Genomic DNA, 24,892 nt, shown 5'->3' on the forward strand with positions numbered 1-24,892 from the left:
AAGATTTTTGAGCAGATACCTAAGTAAAGTGAGGGAAGAAATGACAGGAAAATGCAGGGCGAGTTCTAAGCCTTAAAAAAAGAGTAAGAGCAAAGGAACCAGCACAGTGGTTTTCAAAATAATGGGATGAGTAAGAGACACAGAGGAAGCTTGAGGTCAGGCTGTCTGATTTAAAAAGTGCAGAGAGAAGCAGGGAAGGGTCAAGAAGAGCTGACCTCTGAGGGGTGGCCAAGAGGACTGTGCCTGGCTGGGGCTGGAAAGGGAGCTGGCAGGAGGAGGACCCCAAATGCAGGGAGCAGCAACGCCCAGGCCCAGAGGCTGACCATGCAGGGCTCCTTCAGGAAATTGCAAGCACTCTCTTCCTAGGAGCCTGTGCCGGATCCCCAGGGCTCCCAGGGTGGTTTGTGAAGCAGAAGATTCATGAGGAGAGAGACAGCATGTCTGGGAATCAGGAGGCTGACTTTCTGGGACATTCTTGGTTTCCCCACCCAGAAATGCAGGATAAGCACTCTTGCCCTCTCTGTGCACTGAACAGGCTGAAAGTCATACAGTCGTTGCCATGTATAGTGGGAACTCTGGTTCTCAGCAGGCAGAGACATACCTGCCTTCTCAGCCCCATCCCTGTAGGTGGTCACCAGAACCAGAGGGCCCACTTGCGTGTCAGGACATTCTCATCTTCACCTGGTCTCTGAACTTGATAAACCAAAGACTCAGACCTGGCTGACTCCTGGCAGGGCTTCTTAGGAACCATTTCTTTGTCTCTAAGCAGGGACACTCTTTACTAGAACCCAGTGCCTGGTAACACAGTTGTGATGATAATGATATTAGCTAGAATGGTCAACTTCCAGTCTGACTCGAGCAATGTAAAGCTGGCGTTTCTTCCTCCTCCTCTTGGAAATTACTTCAGAGCCAAGAGGCAAATGAAAGCCAGGAGCACATGCTTCATCTTCACAAAGTAGGAGAGACCTGAAACCTAGAACCACAAGATAAATGGAAGGTAACCAATATAATGAAGGTGAAGTTGGAAGAAGAGCAGAGAAGATGTCCTCACAGTGGAGCTCAGAGAGAACTTTCAAAATATGTTTCTAGAAGATGAGAAGCCCTCCTTGAGATGTAAAACCTATACTCCCTGATTTCAAAACCAAGAACGGAGTAAATCCATGGGGGTGGTGACAGGAAATATGCTAAACCTAATTCCATGAACAGAGAACATAGGTCAAGATAAAGTGTCATATAGTCAAGCCATATTTGCAAGAAACAGTATCCTTGTGACAGTGGGGCAGAGAGGCTTTGTCTTGTGAATAGCCACACAATTGCTTGTGTTCACTGGCTTGAGAGAAGAACCTAAGCTGCTCATCTATAAAACCAGGAGTCCTGACAAGAAACTCTGGTACCTTAGAAGGCATCCCAGCCTGCCCCCAACACAAACCAACTACAGATTTCTGCTTCAGAATGAACCTCCCCTCCTTCAAAGGTGAGTATTTGAAAAACAGACAGCACAGAATCTATATAAAGACAATAAAAAGGATAAAAGGAAAGGAGGAAAAAAAATAGAAGATGAAGAGTTCATTGAAAAATATTTTCACTGAACAGAGTAAGTTGTGACTAAATATTTCACCATGATTTCAAAAAAAAGAAAGTAATGAGGCAATTACTTCAGTGAAGCAAAAGTGCGGAGCAAAGATAAGAGAATACTACCTATTATCTAAAGAAGTAGGGGATTATAGAGAGAGTCAGCCAATACTATATAAAGAGATAGGGGTTTAAGACTATTATATAAAGTTATAAAGAAAAATGCCAGAAAATTATAAATCTGCCAAATTACACAAACAAGGGAAAGGGGAAAACAGTCCACATAAAGTTCTTGAAAGTGTTAAACAGAAAGTATGTCATAAAACAATGACATAACTGGAGGAAGAGAAGATGGCGCTGCAGGAACAACTCAGGATTGCAGCTTCCAGTGAAAGTGCAGAGGGTGAGTGGACGCTGCATTTCCAGATGGATCTTTCTTGCCCACAGACCAGGAGATTCCCAGGTGTAGGAGCCCCATGGGTCACCAGCACATCTATTTTGACCGGCACGGCTGTTTCAGCCAGCACAGCTGTTTTGACCGGCGCCACAGCGCAGCGGCACTCTGTACAAAATACACTGCTCTGGTTGCCCTGTTAAACCAGCAATTGAAGATCTGGGAAGGCAGATTAGCACATTCATCTGATTAAACAGGACTTAAACATAAAGCTAGGCCAGGAGATTCCTGGGCAGTGATGTTGTTTCAGCCAGTGCAGTGGGTCGCCGCATGGGACATCACACAGATCCCGGTGCCCTTTCAGCAGGCGACTGGAACACCTGGGAGAGAGTCAACCATTCAACTTAAAAAAAAAGGGGGCTCTGAGGCAGGGAGCCAGGTGATCAGGCTCAGTGGGTCCCACCCCCATAAAAACAAGAAAACAAAAAAAACTGCAATTGGAAATGCTCAGGGTTGAGAGTTTCACGGCAAGCACAGCTGAACCCAGGATGGTGCAGCTCAGTGGGGGAGGGGCGTCCACCATTACCAAGGCACTCCACCCCTACGGAGGTACTCTGCCGTTGCTGACACAGCCTGCCATTGCTGAGGCAACCTGCCAAAACAGAGAGAGTACACCATTACAGAGACGAGCCACACCCATATAAACAGGACTACAGGGAATTACACACGGCAACAGGGCAGAGCCCACAGCAGCAGGGCAGACCCCAGAGCAGCTCAGCATAGCCTCTGCAGGCAGGCAGTGACTAGACTGCCTCCTTGCTGGGCAGGACAGTGCAACGTATACTCATAAATAAAGCCCTAACTCCCTGTGACAGAGCACCTGAGGAAAAAAAGGGGTTTTATGAGTTCTGCTGCAGCAGACTTAAACGTACCTGCCTAGCAGCTCTGAATGAACAACAGAGCTCACAGCTCAGCACTCGAGCTCCTATAAAGTACAGACTGTCTACTCAAGCAGCTCCCATATAACCAAAGAGTCACCTCACAAAGGACTGATCAGACTGACATTTGGCAGGCATCATTCTGGGACAAAGATAGCTGAAGAAGAAACTGGTAGCAACCCTTACTGTTCTTCAGCTGCTACAGGTGTAGCAAGCTGTTCCCCAGGCAAGCAGGGCCTGGAGTGGACCTCAGCAGTCCTACAGCAGAGGGGCCAGTCTGTTAGAAGGAAAACTAAGAAACAGAAATACTTCATCATCAACAATCCAGACGTCCACTCAGAGACCTAATTGAAAAATCAGCAACTACTCAGATGACAGGTGGATAAATCCACAAAGATGGGAAGAAACCAGTGCAAAAAGGAGGAAAACACCTGAAACCAGAACACCTCGCCTCCTACAAGGGACCACAATTCCTCACCAGCAAGGGAACAAAGCTGGACAGAGAATGTGTGTGATGAAATGACAGAATCAGACTTCAGAAGGTGAGTAATGAGAAACTTCCATGAGCTAAAAGAACATGTTCTAACTCAATGCAAAGAAACTAAGAACCTTGAAAAAAGATTTGAGGAAATGATAACAAGAATGGACAACTTAGGAATATGAGTGAATTAATGGAGCTGAAAAACACAACACGAGAACTTCGTGAAGCATGCACAAGTTTCAACAGCCGAATTGACCAAGCAGAAGAAAGGATATCAGAGGTTGAAGATCAACTCAATGAAATAAAATGAGAAGGCAAGATTAGAGAAAAAAGCATAAAAAGGAATTAACAAAGTCTCCAAGAAATGTGGGACTATGTGAAGAGACCTAATCTACGTTTGATAGGTGTACCTGAATGTGACAAAGAGAATGAATCCAAGCTGGAAAATACTCTTCAGGATATTATCCAGGAAAACGTCCCCAACCTAGAAAGGCAGGCTGATATTCAAGTCCAGGAAATACAGAGAACACCACAAAGATATTCTGCAAGAAGAGCAACCCCAAGGCACATAATCATCAGATTCACCAGAGTTGAAATGAAGGAGAAAATGCTAAGGGCAGCCAGAGAGAAAGGTCGGGTCACCCACAAAGGGAAGCCCATCAGACTCACAGCAGATCTCTCGGCAGAAACACTACAAGCCACAAGAGAGTGGGGGCCAATATTCAACATCCTTAAAGAAAAGAACTTTCAACCCAGAATTTAATATCCAGCCAAACTAAGCTTCATAAGTGAAGGAAAAATAAAATCCTTTGCGAACAAGCAAGTACTCAGAGATTTTGTCACCACCAGGCCTGCATTACAAGAGCTATTGAAAGAGGCACTACACATAGAAAGAAACAACCAGTACCAGCCATTCCAAAAACATACCAAATAGTAAAGAGCATCAAAAAAATGAAGAATCTGCATCAACTAACGGGCAAAACAGCCAGCTAGCATCAAAATGGCAGTATCAAATTCACACATAACAATATTAACCCTAAATGTAAATGGACCAAATGCACCAATCAAAAGACACAGACTGGCAAATTGGATAAAAAGCCAAAACCCATCATTGTGCTGTATCCAGGAAACCCATCTCATAAGCAAGGATACACAAAGGCTCAAAATAAAGGGATGGAGGAAGATTTACCAAGCAAATGGAGAGCAAAAAAAAAAAAAAAAAAAAAAAAAAAAAAGCAGGAGTTGCAATTCTCATCTCTGATAAAATAGACTTTAAAACAACAAAGATCAAAAGAGACAAAGAAGGACATTACATAATGGTAAAAGGATCAATACAACAAGAAGAGCTAACGATCCTAAACATATATGGACCCAATGCAGGAGCACCCAGATACATAAGGCAAGTTCTTAATGACTTACAAAGAGACTTAGACTCCCACACAATAATAGTGGGAGACTTTAACACTCCACTGTCAATATTAGACAGATCAACCAGACAGAAAATTAACAAGGATATCCAGGACTTGAACCCAGACCTGGAACAAGCAAACCTGATAGCTATTTACAGAACTCTCCACCCCAAATCCACAGAATATACATTCTTCTCAGCACCACATCACGCCTACTCAAAAATTGACCACATAATTGGAAGTAAATCACTCCTCAGCAAATGCAAAACAACTGAAATCATAACAAACAGTCTCTCAGACCATAGTGCAATCAAGTTAGAACTCAGAATTCAGAAACTAACTTAGAACCACACAGCTTCATGGAAACTGAACAACTGGCTCTTGAATGTTGACTGGATAAACAATGAAATGAAGGCAGAAATAAAGAAGTTCTTCGAAACCAACAAGAACGAAGACAAAACATACCAGAATCTCTGGGACACATTTAAAGCAGTCTCTAGAAGAAGATATATAGCAATAAGTACCCACATGAGAAGAGTGGAGAGATCCAAAATTGACATCCTATCATCGAAATTGAAAGAGCTAGAGGAGCAAGATCAAAAAAACTCAAAACCTAGCAGAAGACAAGAAAAAACTAAGATCAGGACAGAACTGAAGGAGAAAGAGACACGAAAAACCCTTCAAAAAATCAATAAATCCAAGAGTTGGTTTTTTTAAAAGATCAACAAAATAGACCACTAGCCAGAATGATAAAAAAGAAAAGAGAGAATAACCAAATCGATGTGATAAAAAATGATAAAGGGGAAATCACCACAGATTCCACAGAAATTCAAACCATCATCAGAGAATATTACAAACAACTCTATGCACATAAACTAGTAAACCTGGAAGAAATGGACAAATTCCTAGACTCCTGTGTCTTCCCAAGCCTAAACCAGGAGGAAGTCGAAACTATGAATAGACCAATAACAAGGTCTGAAGTCGAGGCAGCAATTAAGAGCCTACCACACAAAAAAAGCCCTGGTCCAGATGGGTTCACAGCCAAATTCTACCAGACACACAAAGAGGAACTGGTGCCATTCCTTCTGAAACTATTCCAAATAATCCAAAAAGGCGGAATCCTTCCCAAAGCATTTTATGAAACCAACATCAACCTGATACCAAAACCTGGCAGAGACTCAACAAGGAAAGAAAACTTCAGGCCAATATCCATGATGAACATAGATGCAAAAATCTTCAATAAAATACTGGCAAGCCGATTGCAACAGCACATCAAAAAGCTTATCCATCATGATCAAGTAGGATTCATCCCAGGGATGCAAGGCTGGTTCAACATATGCAAGTCTATCAACGTAATTCACCACATAAACAGAACCAAAGACAAAAACCACATGATTATCTCAATTGACGCAGAGAAGGCCTTTGACAAAATTCAACAGCCCTTTATGCTAAAAACCCTCAATAAACTCGGTATTGATGGAACGTATCTCAAAATAATAAAAGCTATTTATGACAAACCAACAGCCAATATCATACTAAATGGGCAAAAACTGGAAGCATTCCCTTTGAAATCCGTCACTAGACAAGGATGCCCTCTCTCACCACTCCTATTCAATATAGTACTGGAAGTTCTAGCCAGAGCAATCAGTCAAGGAAAAGAAATAAAGGATATTCAAATAGGAAAGGAGGAAACCAAATTGTCTCTATTTGCAGACGACATGATAGTATATCTAGAAGACCCCATAGTCTCAGCCCAAAAAATCCTGAAACTGATAAGCAACTTCAGCAAAGTCTCAGGATATAAAATCAATGTGCAAAAATCACAAGCATTCCTCTACACCAATAACAGACTTAAAGAAAGCCAAATCAAGAACGAACTGCCATTCACAATTGCTACAAAAATAATAAAATACCTAGGAATACAACTCACAAGGAACGTAAGGGACCTCTTCAAGGAAAACTACAAACCACTGCTCAACGAAATAAAAGAGGACACAAACAGATGGAGAAACATACCATGTTCATGGTTAGGAAGAATCAATATCGTGAAAATGGCCATACTGCCCAAAGTAATATACAGATTCAACACTATCCCTATCAAGCTACCAATGACCTTCTTCAAAGAACTGGAAAAAACCACCTTAAACTTCATATGGAACCAAAAGAGAGCCTGCATAGCCAAGTCAATTCTAAGCAAAAAGAACACAGCAGGAGGCATCACACTACTGGACTTCAAACTATACTACAAGGCTACAGTAATCAAAACAGCATGGTACTGGTACCAAAACAGAGATATAGACTAATGGAGCAGAACAGAGGCATCGGAGGCAACACAACATATCTACAACCATAAAATCTTGGATAAACCTGACAAAAACAAGCAATGGGGAAAGGATTCCCTGTTTAATTAATGGTGTTGGGAAAACTGGCTAGCCATGTGCAGAAAGCAGAAACTGGACCCCTTCCTGACACCTTACACTAAAATTAACTCCAGATGGATTAAAGACTTAAACATAAGACCTGGCACCATAAAAATCCTAGAAGAAAATCTAGGCAAAACCATTCAGGAGATAGGAGTAGGCAAGGACTTCATGAACAAAACACCAAAAGCATTGGCAACAAAAGCCAAAATAGACAAATGGGACCTAATCAAACTCCACAGCTTCTGCACGACAAAAGAAATAGTCATTAGGGTGAATCAGCAACCAACAGAATGGGAAAAAAATTTTGCAATTTACCCATCTGACAAAGGGCTGATATCCAGAATTTACAAAGAACTAAAACAGATTTACAAGAAAAAAGCAAACAAGCCCATTCAAAAATGGGCAAAGGATATGAACAGACACTTTACAAAAGAAGACATACATGAGGCCAACAAACATATGAAAAAATGCTCATCATCACTGGTCATTAGAGAAATGCAAATCAAAACTACGTTGAGATACCATCTCACGCCAATTAGAATGGCGATCATTAAAAAATATGGAGACAGCAGATGCTGGAGAGGATGTGGGGAAATAGGAACACTTTTACACTGCTGGTGGGAGTGTAAATTAGTTCAACCATTGTGGAAGACAGTGTGGCGATTCCTCCAGGACCTAGAAATAGAAATTCCATTTGACCCAGCAATCCCATTACTGGGTATATATCCAAAGGACTATAAATCATTCTACTATAAGCACACATGCACATGAATGTTCATTGCAGCACTGTTTACAATAGCAAAGACCTGGAACCAACCCAAATGCCCATCGATGATAGACTGGACTGGGAAAACATATACACCATGGAATATTACACAGCAATCAAAAACGATGAGTTTGTGTCCTTTGTGGGGACATGGATGAATCTGGAGAACGTCATTCTCAGCAAACTGACACAAGAACAGAAAATGAAATACCACATGTTCTCACTCATAGGCTGGTGAAGAACAACGAGAACACATGGACACAGGGAGGGGAGCACTACACATTGGGGTCTAATGGGGGGCATAGGGGAGAGACAGCGGTGGGGGGAGTTGGGGAGGGATAGCATGGGGAGAAATGCCAGATGTGGGTGAAGGAGAAGAAGGCAGCAAATCACACTGCCATGTGTGTACCTATGCAACTATCTTGCATGCTCTGCACATGTACCCCAAAACCTAAAATGCAATTAAAAAAAACAATGACAGAACTAAGACCAAATATATGTCATCTGAAGGCACATTAATAAGTGAAAATTGCTTACTAAAGAAAAAGACCTCTGACTATATCACAAAGTAAAACCAACTCTGTTGCCTATAAAAGCATGCCTGAAAGCAAGGGATTTTAAAAGGTTACAAATAAAAGAATAGACAGTGGTATAGCAAATACATGCAGGGAAAATGAAACAGGTCATGACCTAAATATCAGAAAGACTGGATTCGGACACAAAGCATTAACTGAGACACAGAATGACACTTTCTAATGCTAAAAGATACAATATTGCATGACCTCACTCATCAGTGAAAAGTGTAAGGTTAAGAGTTGAATAGTGGTTACCAAAAGATGGGGAGGAGAGGAAGAAGGAGGAGATGGTGAGAGATTGGAGAGGAAAGAGGAGATGGTGAGAGATTTGAGAGGAAGGAGGGAGAGATGGTGAGAAATTGGAGGCAAAGGAGGAGGAGATGGCGAGAGATTGGTCAATAAGTACAAGTCTACAGTCAGATAGGATAAAGAGGTTTCATCAGTCTATTGCATAGTAGGATGATTAAAGTAGAATGTTAGAGTATAATACTATATTGTATATTTCAGAATAGGTGGGAAAGAGGTTTTAGAATGTTCTCATCACAAAAAAATGATAACTGTTAATGTGATGGATATGTTAAATTCCTGATTTCATCATTACACGATTTATATATATATATGAAAACATCTTGTTATATGCCACAAATATGCACAATTGTTAGTGTCCTTTACAGTTTTTAAAAAGAAACAACACTACAGAATGAAATTTTAAGTGTTATGACTACTTATGCACAAAATAGCCTACTATCAATATTTAGAAAGCAAAAATAACAGGAGATACAAGGAGAAATAGGCAAACACATATCAGGAGTAAAAAGCTTTCATTCAATGCTCTATAATCAAAGATCAAATGGATGAAAATTAAGTTTATGGAAGAACAAAATAATATAATGTAATGAGTATATGTAATTTGTATATTTCAAACTCTGAACCCTCGAAACAGAGAAAGACATCTTTATTTGAGATGCAGCCAAAGTAAGAAAGTATAAAATTCATTCTCTGATTCTACTGCACCAAAAGTAGAAATAAATCATCAAGTCAAAAATTAAAAATCCCCACCACTATGTACAGAAAAATATTTAACTTCTTTTAAAATGACTCTCTTAGGTCCAAAATGCAAATAAAGATGGCAGACTAGCTAGAGCATGCTAATTAAGCCAATATATATAAATCAAATCTAAAGTAATATCAAGAGGAAAATTTGTTTTACTAAATACGAATAATAATCGAGAGTATATAAAATAAATGAGATAAGCCTCCAATTCTAGATGTTGTAAAATAGAAGAACCCTTAGAAAAGCAGAGGTATTTAATAGCTTAGAGCAGAAATTAACATACTGATTTCAAAAGAAAAATATTAGAATAAATCCAAGAGCTGACTTTGAGAAAAATAAATAATAATAATCTAATTAATAAAAGAGAGAGAAAGCAAAAATCCACAAAATAAAATGTATGGAGCAGGGAGAAACCACAGGTATAGTGGAAATTAAAATGTTAATTTATTCAACTCTATGTAAATACATTCAAAAATTTGAAAGGAATGAATAATTGTATAAGTCATACAATTTACTATACTGGCCCTGCAAAAGAGAAAATCCAAACAGATCAATGTCAAAAGAATAAACGTAAAACGTGGGCTAATTTCCTCTCATGAAACTACCAGGCCAGAAATTACTACAAATGTAATTTTCTAAGCCTATTTTTAAGAGAAGAAAAAGAAAACTTTTAGCAATTTCTGAACAATCTTTATTTTCTAGAGCACAGAAAAAGAGGGCATTCTACTACATCTGTTTGAATAAAACAAGCCTAACACTGATTTCAAAACCCAGCTGTAGACCAACAACCTTATAAATATCTGCCTTGGGCAGTTCAAGCTGACCAACAAAAATGCCATGGACTGAGTGGCTGGAACAACAAACATTTATTCCTTGCAATTCTGAAGGCTGGGAAGTCCAGGATCAAGGTGCTGGCAGATTAGAGGGCTGGTGAATGGCTAATTCCTTCTCATACCCACACATGGTCCAGAAAGCTGGATTTTACATATTCTTTTAATAAGGGCATTAATCTCATTTTGAAGATCCACCCTCATGATCTAACCCAACCCAAATTCTCCCTCAAAGGCTCTATCTTCAAATACCATTACACTGGGGAATAGGGTTTTAACATATGAATTTTTAGGGGACACAAACATTCAACCCACAATATTGCAAAAATTCTAAACAAAATGATAGACCAACCAAGTAGGATTTTTTCCAGTAATCCAAGGAAGATTCCATATTAGGAAAACCATTGATACATAGACTCTATTAACAGATATAAGCAGAAAAATGACATGATTCATGATTATCTCCACTGATGCCAAATAACGGATGATAGAATTCAACAATCGTTCTTTTCTTTTTTCTTTTTGTTTACTTTTTTTCTTCAGACAAGGTCTCAACTCTGCCACTCCATTGCTGGAGTGCAATGATGTGATCATAGCTCACTGCAGTCTTGAACTCCTGGGCTCAAGGGATGCTCCCACCTCAGCCTCTCAGTTAGCTATGACTAGAGTCTTTTTTTCTTTATACTTACACGTACCATATATGCAGTAAAGAGTACAAATCTTAAGTGTACAATTCAATGATTTTTCACATTTATATATGCATATACTTACATATGTGTGTGCATATATATATATTTATTTGTTTATCATCTAGATTCATAAAGAATATTTCCACCTTTCTGGAAGACTCTCTCAAGAATCTTACCAATATAGATTGGATTTTTTTTTGTCCTGTTTGTGAACTTCATACACATGTAATCACACTGTATATGTCTTTTGCCACATTCATTCATCAGTCTCATAGTTAAGTAAAAATATAGAAATACTCCCTCAACATAATAAAACCTATCTCTGCAAACCCCAAAGACTAATGAGGAAACACGAGAAACATTTCCATTAATGGCAGGAATCTGGAAGATATCTGCTATCTCCGGTATTATTTAACACTATTTTAGAAATACTAATTAATGCAATTAGACATAAAAATTATAAACATTGGAAACGAAGAGGTAAAACTGTCATGATTTTCATATGGGAAACAAAAAAATCAACAAGGACAACACCACCACCAAAAACCTGCTACAAGCAGCAAGAGAATTCACTAAGTTGGCTTGATACAAAATTAGTATACAGAACTTAAGAGCCTTCGTGTGAGCAAACAACAACCCATTTGAAGGCATGATAGAAAAAGAGACCCTGGATATAATGGAAGGAAGCCCAAAAGTGGTGAAAAATACATATAGAGATGAAATACCTACAACAAAAATCAGTGATAAATGTGTGAGATTAATATGAAGAAAACTCTGAAAACATAAAAGATATGAAAAAATGAAAAACTATACCATAGACTTGGCAACTCTGAACATTCAAAAGATACAAATTCTTTTCAATCAATGAATTTAATGTAAGGAAAGTGCTACCCAGCAGTTTTGAAGTTTATATGGAAAAATGAGCAAACACAAAAGCCAGACTGTTATGGAAAAGAGGAGTAATGAGGTGATACTAGCCTTTCTACACAATCATACACTAAAGATACAAAAACGAAGCATTGTGCTGTGGTATATGAATAGACTGACTGAGCAATGGGACACGGTGAAGGCCAGAAATAAACCGAAATCACTCAGGAAATTAGCACATTAGAAAGGAAGCACCTCAAGTCAGAAAGGATAAATGATTGTTTAAAAAATGATGTTGAAAAAATAGGATGGAAATTCAAAAAGAAATTATATTTTGTTCATATAACACCTATGTAAGAAGAAATGCCAAATGAATAACAGTTTTTGTTTGTTTGTTTGTTTCTTTCTTTCTTTCTTTCTTTGAGACGGAGTTTTGCTCTTGTTACCCAGGCTGGAGTGCAATGGTGCAATCTCGGCTCACTGAACTCCACCTCCTGGATTCAGGCAATTCTCCTGCCTCAGCCTCCTGAGTAGCTGGGATTACAGGCACGCGCCACCATGCCCAGCTAATTTTTTGTATTTTTAGTAGAGACGGGGTGTCACCATGTTGACCAGGATGGTCTCGATCTCTTGACCTCGTGATCCACCTGCCTCGGCCTCCCAAAGTGCTGGGATTACAGGCATTAGCCACCATGCCTGGCCCAAATAACAGTTTTAAGTACAAAACTGATATCATGATGCCAGAAGAAAACATTTTTTCTTCTCATCTCAAAGTATGAATGGCCTAAGTACCTCAAAAGCCATGAAAGGAAAACTGAAAATCACACTAATGTGAATGTTTTTAAAGATCTGCATGGCACAAACTTCCATGAGTAAAATAAAAAGACAAATTAAAAACTGAAAAATATTTGTAAATCATGTCACAATTTCTTTAACACATAAAGACTTCATAAATCAATAAGAAAAGTAAAACCTAACAGCACAATAGAAAAAAATGAACAAAATGACACAGAACCATTTACTGAAGGAGAAGGTGAATGGGTGTTAAGCTTAGAGAAAACCGCTGAATTCCACTTACAATAAGAGAATTGCAAAATAAAACTATATTGAAATGCTGTTTGTCACCTATTAGATTTGCAACTATCAAAACATTTGATGACATATTTTATTAGTTGTTATTAACTTACTCTCCATGAAGCTTATACCAAGTTCTCCAATGATGTGTGATCATGTGTTTTCCTACACTCACCATTGTTGGTGCAAATGTAAACTGAGGCATAGCCTCTATGGAACTTAACAATAAGGAACAAAATTTAAAATGCATTTGCTCTTTCAATCTAGAAATTCTACTTCCAGGAATTTGTCCTTATGTATACTCCAGCATGAGTAAAATGATATCCTCTGTTTTTCATTGCACCGCTGTTTGTAATAACAAAAAGCTGGACAGTAAGAAACCACTTAAAGAAACTCTTATTAAAATTATAGCCAAAAAGTGTCATGTAGTGCTATGAAGGGCATTACCACTTCCGTAATAAAAAGTGGGATGAGATATGCCTTTCCTTAAGTACATACAAACCATCTTGAGAAGAAGGCCCAAGAAGCTAATACTATTTGTCACTGCCAGGGAGAAAACCTACCTTTCTAGAGGACAGTGCTAGAAGAAGACATTTCTCTGTACACATAATATTGTACTTTCTAAACTTGGAAGAATTTAAAAGCCTTACTTATTCCCTAAGTAGGAAAAAAAAAACCCTATTGAATAAGTATTATAGTTTCTATTGATTAAAGCTTCCTATGTTCCAGTGCCTTCTCCATCATCCCATGTAATCCTGACCAAAAAAGCCAATGAATTATCCTTCTTCCCACAGATGAGGAAATGGAGGCACATAGAGTTGAGGTAACGCATCTAAGATCACAGGGCTAGAGGGTACCTCAGTCAGGACTGAATCCTTGTGGTCCTATGCAAAAGCCCCAGCAGTTCCCACTCACATGTACTGTGAACCACATCTATTTGCAGGGTATCTACAAGGTGGACAGTATATTAATATAGATCAGTCTTGTCCACTCTTTGAGGTCACTGCGTTCAGAGGCACATCCCATAAAGCCCCAGGCATGCCAAATGCTTCCTTTGGTTGGCTCTGGGTTTCCTGTGCCCCCTGGAGGCAGGTGCATGGAAGGGAGGGCAGAACAAGGTGGCGCTCTCCTTATCTTCTCCTCCTCAGCCCTCAGAGTCACTTGGTGACAAATCTCACATTCATAACCTCTTAAGTGCCTCTCATGTCTCTCTTTCTCTCCCTTCCAATTGCCTCTAACTCAGTTCAGGATGCCATCAAATCATAACTAAAATTTGGCAACAGCCTACTCACTCAATGGGTGGTGACCAGAATAATGTTTTCCCATTTGTATTATATATTATACACATAAACATGTTTATTGTAGGAAACCATTTAAATGCCATTATGCAAAAAGGAGATGTCATTCTAACATTCTCCTTTGGTATGAAAGAGAATAGGACATGATCAAGGTCAAGAACCTTCATACCCTATGCTTTCCTGGCCCATCTCCCACACAATTCCTGCCTTCTGAATCTGTGGAATGAAGAATGGCATCCAATTATGTGGCTGCTTCAAGGCATTTCTCTTCCCTGGACTTCATCCACACTCTCTCCTGTGCTTGGAATGCCCAGTGCCAGTCTACCTGGACAGTTTCTTATGTTGCTCTAGGACTTAGCTCAAGTATCTTTCCCTAGGGAAGCCTTCCCTGACCCTCGGTCTTACTGAAATTGTTCTCCTTTTTTACTCTACAGCAGCTAAAGTGAAACTCAGTTCCAAAACAGATCACACATACTATGGTATTGCTGATTTGTCTGTCTGTGGCTAATAATCTGTGAGCTCCTGGAGAGCAAGGGTGGTGTCTTGATCATCTTGGTACACCCAGGGTCTGACATAGCACCTAGTACTAGTTTGAACTACTTAGTACCTGTTGAACAACTGATTGAATAAAATATGTTAAAGACATGTGCCCCTCTCAGCACTGCTCTTTCACCTTCCGGACCAGCTCCATCAAGCCCTGTACTACTTTCCTAAGCAGCTAATGGCAGGTGCACGTCCAGGACCACATGGAACACGGCTACATTGGTGGTGCCCAAAGTACACATTTACTGGTAGTTACACCTTTATAGTCCCCTCCCACAGTGACTCAGCTCAGCTACGTGACTTTTTCTGGCCAGTGAGACACTGGCAAGCATGCCACAAGCAAAGGCTGGGTGGGTAAGTGCTTGAACACTGGCGCTCATCCTCTTGAAACTCTCCCTCCTGGAAGCCAGCTGTCAAGTTGTAAAGAAGCCATGTGGAAATCAGCACTCCATGAGAGGCCACAGGGAGAGGAGCCTGAAGTAAGAGAGATCATCCTAGACATTCCACATTCCAGCCTCTATGGAGCTCCCAGCTGAATTCATTCTCATGAATGACCTCACCTATATCTTATAGAATGCAGAAGAACCACCTAGCTGAGCCCAGCCAACCCACTGAATTGCCATTGTTCACTTAAGGCACTATTTGTTATGATCATTTTGGGGATGATTTGTTATGCAGAAATAGCAGAGACAGGCCAATATGGAAACTCCCATGTGCCTGATTCCTGGCACTGCAATACAGCTTCCCTGGCAAGCCTGGCTGGTCCCTGCAGCTGCCCAATATACCAAGGCCATTTGCTGAGACCAGGGCTGTCAGCAAAAGAAAGACCCAAGTTAGAGAATTAAGCCCCCAAATCAAAGCACAACTGTAAAATAGAAACACCCAAGAAGAGGCATAGCTGTATACAAATGTGAGTGGCCTTTGTCAGGGAGAAGAAAGAAAGGCCAGACTGGGCTCTGATGTTGCCTTCCTCTGACCACCTTACAAGCACACCTAGCAGCAAAATGGCATGAAGCTCCAGCCTCTCAGGGCTTTTGATCTTGGAACAAAACAAAATAACATTCCACATCAATTCGCACCCACCTCCATGCAGAAATTTAGGTGGTGTTAGACCCAAGGAGACCCCTGTGCTCTGGCCTCTTCTGCTGCAGGGTGGAATCCACACACTTTTTTCCTCTGTCCAGCATCCCTCTGTGCCTGGTATTGTGCACAAACTCATGATTGCTGCTTAGGAGTAGCAGGAGATGAACCACCCGCCAAAAGAGTAGACAGTGCTCCTGGGAGCCACCGAGGCGAACCCTGAAAGCTGAGGAGCCCTAAAACAAGGATGCCTTTCTGTTGATTTATATACGGTATCCTCTTGTTCAAGACTAAGCTAGGTTTCTATTTTATACTTTGTGGCTCTTGCTTCAGTTATAATTAAATCACTTTGTAAATATAAATCTTTCTTTTGCAGTAGAAAGGCAGCTCCTTGAGAGCAGAGAATATGCCTGCCTGGTTCTACATTGCAACTGTGTTGCCCAGCACAGAGCATGGCACATACTGAGTCCTTGGTAAGTAGCTGTGAAGTTAATTCATGAAATAAACAAATGTCAAGCCCTGTGTCCTCCATATAGAGTTTCTCATTATGATGCTGATGGTGCTGTCTCACACCTCTGTGCCTTTACATGTGCTGTTCCTGTGCCCAACGTCCCTCTCTCTTTCTGTCCCTTACACAGCCTTCTCACTAGCTCTGGAATGTTGAACTCATTTCAGGTCTCTTTGATCTTAGTTTGCTCCTCCAGTTTGCTCCACCCGCCTTAGAAAGAGGGGGTAAGGGTGAACTCTGATCATGCCTATAAAGTGCCTGGCTTCAATAATGTTCGTGGGCTTTCTCTGACCTCTAGCAAAGATTCCGTGACCACTTCTTGGTAACATGTTCTCAGCCCCTGGTGCTGTGTAGCCAGAAGTCATGTTTACCATAAAGTAGTTAGGCAGTGATGGGAACCCATCAGGTGAGCTAGACTCATGCTTCTCAGACTTTATTGTACATACACGTTACTTGGGAATCATGTTAAAATGCAGATTCTAATTCAGAAAGTCTGCAGAAGGAAGGGTGCTGAGATTTTGCATTTCTAGCAAGCACTCTGAGGATGGGATCCTGCAGGCCCAGGGAGCACTCTTTGAGGAGCAAGAGGATACAACACTAGTTATAGGACAAGCCAGGAGAGAGGCAGGGGCAGCCATGGAAGCAAGCACGGGCAGCAGTCAGTGCCTGTGGCTCAGGCTGCCTGAGTGACAGTATCCCTGGCTAGTAGGTGGTGGAACCCAATGCTAGTAGCTCTAAAGCCCTGCCCTAGAGGCGGCACAGCTGAACTGCAGAGAACGCCCGGAGCAGGCATTTCATTTCCCAGTTGGTGGAAGGAGGAAGAAGCAGGGGAGTTTTCCCCTGGTGAGGTTGCTCTCAGAATTGGTGCCAGAAAGACATATGTTCCCAGCTGCAAGCTTCTGAGCCTCTGCCTCTCACCCCTCACACTAGGAGGCAGTTGAGAAGAACACTAATCATAAAAGGAAGCCACAGGTCACGTGTTACTCTATGAAACAGGAAGTCCTCCTTGGCCAATGTCCCTCACTGGGAGCTGACACTGTAAGAAAGGAAGGGGGAAAACTAGGGCCAGACTTCTCAAATAGCTCAGTGAGGCTTGCTGGGGCCTTCGGTGGCCCATGGCACATTCCTTGCAACGTCCTGGCAGCCCCGGAGGAGAAAAATCAGAGCCCACCTAGGTCAGAAGGGCCCTCCTCTCCTCTGGGCTCAGGGAAGTGGGGAGAGAAGCACTTTACCTGCATTGTCTCAGTAGTTCCCAATCTTCCTGGGGGCTTCTGAGGATTCTTGTTTCGTGGCAAGGCCATCTGCAGACCCCTGCACAAGTGCAGCCACAGTGCTTAGCATCTGTTGATTGAAAAACAATGTCATGCTGGGTAAAGAAACTGTGGCACATATACACCAACAAATACTATGCGGCCATAAAAAAGGATGAGTTCATGTCCTTTACAGGAACATAGATGAAACTGGAAACCATCATTCTCAGCAAACTGACACAAGAACAGAAAAACAAACACTGCATGTTCTCACTCATAAGTGGGTGTTGAACAATGAGAACACATGGACACAGGGAGGGAACCATCACACACTGGGGCCTTGCGGGGTGGAGGGCTAGGGGAAGAATGGCAGGGGGTGGGGGATTAGGGAGGGATAACACTAGGAGAAATACCTAATGTAGATGATGGGGCAATGGATGCAGCAAACTACCACCATGGCACGGGCATACCTCTGCAACAAACCTGCACGATCGACACATGTACCCCAGAACTTAAAGTATAATTAAAAAAAGAAAGAAAGAAAGAAAACAATGTCATGACAAAAGCCATCGGGAATTCTGGAATGTTGTTCACTGAATTCGGTTTTATTATAAGAACCCTGACGGACACATGGAACGGGCTGAACAGCTACGACCAGTCGGCATTAATCCAGTGTGCGGGTAATGGACTTAAGGGGCCGGTGGTAACGCAGATCTTTTGCCATCGTTCTTTGTCTCCCCTCCCATCTTGGTCTTTGTTCTCTCACTTAATCCTGAATCCTGATAAAGGATTCGTTGAGTCTTCACAGCTACCGTCATTTTACAGACCAGGAAGCTGAAACTTTAATAGCTGAAGTGCACTGTCCAAGGCCACTTGTCAAGGAAGAACCAGAATCAGGTTTGTAGCCCAGCCCTTTCTGACACGAGCCGACCTCTTTCCACTGTATTCCTGGAGACTTCCTTAGCCGAGGCTTAGCATGGAATCACTCTGGCGCCCTCTGGAGGTCACTCTTCCATCCTGCCCCATGGTTTCCAATAAAGTCCAGTTCATCACAAATTAATTCCCATTGCTTTCCTTTTCTTTTTTGTAAGGTCTGGCACCCTGAAGAGACTCCTAAGTAAAATATACCTGATTATTATAAAAATGTGTCCAAGAATGGAGACACGTGCAGGGCCTCTCAGCCCACTCTCACAGCCTAGGGAGAAGGGGAGGTGATGGAGGAGGAGGTGACAGGCCCCCTCCACCCCCACCCCATGCCCACCCCCACGCGGCCCCACAGCTGTCTGTCTGTGTCAAATGTTCTAAGCAGAGGTTGGGGGCTTCGCTCCCCACACAGAGAGTTCAGAACTGTCAGCACCTTTCCCACGGTACACTAGGTGCTGAGGAACAGGTGATAATTACAGCCCTGTCACCCTCATCACCTCTGAGCTGGATGGGTTTTTTTCTAAAAACAAATGTTGTGCTGCCTGGAGATCAAAGTTGGAGCTTCAGTTGAGGAAATACACACATGCAGGCTGCTGCTCTTTTCCGTAAAGCACAGGGAATTGGCTTGGAAAACACCTTGGAGATGGCTGGCTTGGCCTCCTGCCACCAGGGGAAAAAGATTGCAAGAGGGAGGAGGAGGCTTCCCAGCCTCCACAGATGCACCTTCTACCTCCCAGGGGAGGCGATCCTTCACCCTCCAGCGTGGGGGTCAGAGCTCCATCCCTCTGCCCTTTGGAGAAAAGGGGTTTGCATGGCCCTTCACTTCTTCGAAGGAATCTTGCGTGTTGCCCTCACCTGCACCTCTGAAGTCAACTCTTCTTCAACTTAAATGCGCCCCAACGCTTTGGATTTTTAACTTAAAAGGACTCCAGTCTCCTCAGGTCTCCTCAAGGTCTCCCTGTCCTCAGGACTCACTGTCATGTATCTGTGAATGTCTGTGTTAAAAAGCAGCAATGAGACTAACATATTCTGAAAATAGGTACTCAGATTTTCACCTTCAGAGTCAAACGCACTGCTATAAACTAAAACAATCTCCCATACAAACAAATGTAGTTCCACACAGTATCTACTGTTAATTAAGTATTTTACTATATGCCAAGCATTGTGATAAGCATTTACACACACCACCCCATTCAGTCTTCATGCATCCTTATGAGATGGGTATAGAGACTGTGTACATTACCATCACTTTACAGTTAGGGAAACTAAACCCTAAAGATGTTAGGAATCTACCGGAGTCTCAGAGCTAATGAAATGTTGAGAAAGCACTGAACTCCATACCTGTTTGTCTCCAAAAATCCACGCTCTTAACCACTCCTCTATCTTGTCTACCTCATACAAAGTCATGTAATGTTGTTTCACATAAAACTGACATATACTCCAATATGGCTCTACTTAATTGCATGTATAATTACATAAGCATGCTCAGAAAGAGACACCAATAATTCCCTGCAAGTTGTGATACAATCAAAATTTCTATTCTTAAACAAAGACCCTACAGAAGCACGGTCCTCTCCCAGTGCAACTTACCTAATCAACTTTATTTACAACTATTTATCATTCTAGAAACCACCATTCAGATGAAAGCGAAGCAAGGAATGTATGGAAATGCACTTGTGGTTTGCCTCAGCCATTTCGTCTCTCAGAAAGCAGAGGTTGTGGGTAGGGGAAGGCATCTAGTTGGAAGCTAATTCTGCTTTAACAAGGGGCAACTGCTTAGAGAAGGAACAAAGAGAGGAATCCTGAGATATAGCAGCCAGATCACCTCAAAGTTCATGCTATTCATGAAGAAGGAGCTGGGAATGGTCTTACCTGTACCTTAGTCTTTAAAAGTCATATTGCAAAACCTTCAGAGAAAAGATCAGCTGATCCCATGACCTGATACTCTCATGGAAGACAGCTCGGGAGGGATGACTTTCAAAATAAAATTCTGACAAGACAATCGTAAATGACTCTGATATAGAAGAAGCGTGATTGCACAGGATGAATACACACGAGTGACAGACCTCTAAGTATAACGTCAGGAAGGCTGAAGCCCAGAATGAGCTGAAGCCAACACTACAAAAGGTCTTCTTGGGTAGAATCAGAGCAATGAGAACAGAGAAAGGACAGAGCCACCTCTCCAAGCACAAGCTGTCTGACCCAGGAACATTTTCTTAACCTCTTTGAACCTCACTCAGTTCCCTTATGCATAAAATGAAAATAGTAATTATTATACTGCAGGTTTCTTGTAAGGATTACACGGAATGATGCATTAGAAAAGCAAACAACAGGGTGGGTGTGGTGGCTCACACCTGTAATCCCAGAATTTTGGGAGGCTGAAGCTGGTGGATCACCTGAGATTAGGAGTTTGAGACCAGCCTGGCCAACGTGGTGAAACCCCGTCTCTACTAAAAATACAAAAATCAGCTGGGCATGGTGGTGCGTGCTTATAATCCCAGCTACTCAGGAGGCTGAGGCAGGAGAATCGCTGGAACCCAGGAAGTGGAAGTTGCAGGGAGCCAAGATGACGCCATTACACTCCAGCCTCTGGGGAACAGAGCAAGCCTCTCTCTCAAAACAAAACAAACAAAAATCTAGTATGGAAGACATGCAAAAATGTAACTTGTAGACATATGAAAAAAAGCTCACCATCACTGGTCATTAGAGAAATGCAAATCAAAACCACAATGAGATACCATCTCATGCCAGTTAGAATGGCAACAGGAAACAGCAGATGCAGGAGAGGATGTGGAGAAATAGGAAAGCTTTTACACTGGTGGTGGGAGTGTAAATTAGTTCAACTATTGTGGAAGACAGTGTGGCGATTCCTCAAGGATCTAGAACTAGAAATACCATTTGACCCAGCAATCCCATTACTGGGATATACCCAAAGGATTATAAATCATTCTAATGTAAAGACACATGCATATGTATATCTCCAGGCAGCACAACATTTGTTTTTAGAAAAAACCCATCCAGCTCAGAGGTGATGAGGGTGACAGGGCTGTAATTATCACCTGTTCCTCAGCACCTAGTGTACCGTGGGAAAGGTGCTGACAGTTCATACATATGTATATTTATTGCAGCACTATTCACAATAGCAAAGACTTGGAACCAACCCAAATGCCCATCAGTGATAGACTGGATAAAGAAAATATGGTACATATACACCCTGGAATAGTATGCAGTTATAAAAAAGGATGTCCTTTCCAAGGACATGGATGAAGCAGGAAACTGTGTTAGTTTGTATTATCAGCAAACTATCACAGGAACAGAAAACCAAACACTGCATGTTCTCACTCATAAGTGGGAATTGGACAATGAGAACACATGGAAACAAGGAGGGGAACATCACACACTGGGCCTGTTGGGAGGTGGGGGACAAGAGGAGGGATAGCATTAGGACAAATACCTGATGCATGCAGGGCTTAAAATCTAGATGACTGGTTGATGGGTGCAGCAAACCACCATGGCACATGTATACCTATAAACAAACCTTGATGTTCTGCACATGTATCGTAGAACTTAAAGTATAATAAATAAACACAAAATAAATTTTAAATATATATTCATATGTATATATATGTTGTCAGTTCCCTCCTGTCCCCCTAATAGTAACGATTTAAAGTTAACAAAAATCGGCCCTCTTCAGCTCCTATTTTCTTTCTGCCTCTCTGTCAAGGACAGCGATTCTCAGATTAGAACATCTAGAATAAACATCAGTAAGGAGAATTTCAGAATCCAGGTAACACACCAATTGTTAAAATGAGGTCAAACCTCTTGACCTGGAAGAATTCTACGCAACAGTTAGAGGATATTGCACAGGATACGGACCCTTTAAAAATTGTCATGGATGGAGAAAGAGACAAAAGTCATGATAGGTACATAGCAAACACTCAACTAAAATTTGTTCAAATGTTGAAAAGGGACTAGAGACAAGCAAATGCCTTGATTTTCCAAAAGAGCTGCATTTGCTGGGTGCCCAATTCTCATTAAGTAGGTGGTTTGCATGCCCTCGAGAGGGACCACCTCGGGCCCACAAAGAGGCCCTTATACCTGACATCGCTCACTTTCTTTTCTAACAGAGTTGTGGGATGAATAGATGAAAACCAGTAGCTTTGGGCTCATGATCTCAGAAGGAGAAATGTGACTCAGATGATAATACAGTCACGAGCTTTATCATTGGAAGAATGACCACATCCCAGGAGAATAATCACTGGATCAATTTAATTGAATCAATACTTGGGGTCACCCCTGGCGTCCTAGGCAGAACTCTCATCTCCCCGTAGATGAATTGCTTATCAGTTACCAATTGAACAAGGCGGGGCCATTCATGTGTCGCAGAGCAGAGTCCAGAACCCGCACCTGCACCAGGTGAATCCGAGGTCACAAAAGCGGTATCTTTTCTATAACACTGATTTTTCTCCAGGTTCCACAGTCACTGAGGCCAGAAGCATCTTCCTCTCATTCATTCCCTAAACCCATTCACTCATCAAATTCACTGTTTTTTCTTTTTTTTTTGAGATGGAGTTTTGCTCTTGTTACCCAGGCTGGAGTGCAACAGCGTGATCTCGGCTCACCGAACCTCCACCTCCTGGGTTCAGGCAATTCTCCTGCCTCAGCCTCCTGAGTAGTTGGGATTACAGGCACATGCCACCATGCCCAGCTAATTTTTTGTATTTTTAGTAGAGATGGGGTTTCACCATGTTGACCAGGATGGTCTCAATCTCTTGACCTCGTGATCCACCCGCCTCGGCCTCCCAAAGTGCTGGGATTACAGGCTTGAGCCACCGCACCCGGCCTAATTCACTGGTTTTATGTAAACATTTTTCAATTATTTCCTCTACTTTCAATCCCACAATCCCTGCCTTAATATAAGCCCTTATACTAAGAAATCATGGTCAGGGGTTGGGAATCTTGCCAGAAAAAGCTGTGTTCAAATCTCAGTTTATGCTTACAGCTTATGCTGGGCAATATTGGGCAAGTTGTTTAACCTGTTGAAATTTTAGTTTTCTTGTACATAATGTGGGCATAATAGTGACACCCGCCTCAGAGATTGATACAAGATTTATGAGATAATGCTTGCAAAGTATTTAGCACTGTGTCTGGCATGGGATAAGTACTCAGTAAATATTGATTAATATTACTAGAGTTGTGATAACCTCTCATCTGGTCTATCTACCTCCAGCCCCACCTCCCACTGTATTATCTGCCTATCATTAGAGGGAAGATCAAATCCACAATGTTTCTTCCCAGAGCAAACGCCACCACAGGCACATACACACATGCACACTCACAACTGCCCCAGAATAAAGACCCAACTCTTTTGCCTGGATACAGGGACCTTCCTGGCTTTTCTAAACTGCAGCAGTAGCTACTGGCTATTTCTGTGGCACGATGTTTACTTCTGATCTCTGAGCTTTTGAGTAAGATTTTCCCTCTGCCTGGTGTGCCCCTGCCCCTCTTGTCCTTCCAGGGACCTCCAACCCACGCATGAAAATCCAGGCAAGTGTCTCCTTCTCTGGGAAGCCCACAGGTCCTCTCAGGCTGCCCATGCTTTACCCCCATGACGGAGCCTCGGTGCCCTTACCTGCAAAACGGTACTCAAAACATCACCCCAGACAGTGTCATATGAGAATAAATGAGATTAAAATTCATAGCCTTTCTGGAAGAATTGGAATTCAATCAGAGTGCTGGGAAAAGCTCAGGCTGTTTCATGTGGCGGATGGTAGGCAGAGCTGGTACTGTTTACAAGAAGGGAAGAGAGTGAGGACTTCAAATGTGAGCCCCAGGAGGCAGGCACTGTGTTCTATTCATTTTTGGATTCCAAAGCAGAGTGCTTTGCTCACAAAAGACAACAACTGCTTGCTAAATTAAAGTCCAAAATAGAAAATCAATAGATATCTCAGGCCCCCTCTCCTTGCAGTGACTGTGGGTGGCGTTCAGCCAGGAGTTATGCCATCATCACACATCTTTTCTTCCAAGTGTGGGAATCACTTTCTCAATGATTTTCCCTCGTTCTGGCAAGGCATAGATGATCACACCACCTTTATATCTGGCTCCCAAAAGAGGAAAGGGATGGGGCTTGGAGGTTAGAGACATCCCTAAGGTACCCCAGCCTTTCACCAGCAGCACCTGGCTTTCACTAAGGTTTACCCCACTTGCTCACACTCTA

The 24,892-nt window shown here is 41.9% G+C and overlaps 1 long non-coding RNA gene across 1 annotated transcript in view; it reads right to left on the reverse strand.

The window, feature by feature from the left end:
• LOC144578041 (uncharacterized) overlaps nucleotides 1–24,892 on the reverse strand; it is a 113,331-nt gene that overhangs the window by 52,489 nt on the left and 35,950 nt on the right. The window contains exon 2 of the long non-coding RNA XR_013523055.1: nucleotides 17,734–17,842. This is a non-coding gene — a long non-coding RNA (uncharacterized LOC144578041). The remainder of the gene's footprint in view (nucleotides 1–17,733; nucleotides 17,843–24,892) is intronic.

This window comes from Callithrix jacchus, chromosome 10 (genome assembly GCF_049354715.1).
Source record: "Callithrix jacchus isolate 240 chromosome 10, calJac240_pri, whole genome shotgun sequence".
In the NCBI taxonomy this organism is placed as follows: domain Eukaryota; kingdom Metazoa; phylum Chordata; class Mammalia; order Primates; family Cebidae; genus Callithrix; species Callithrix jacchus.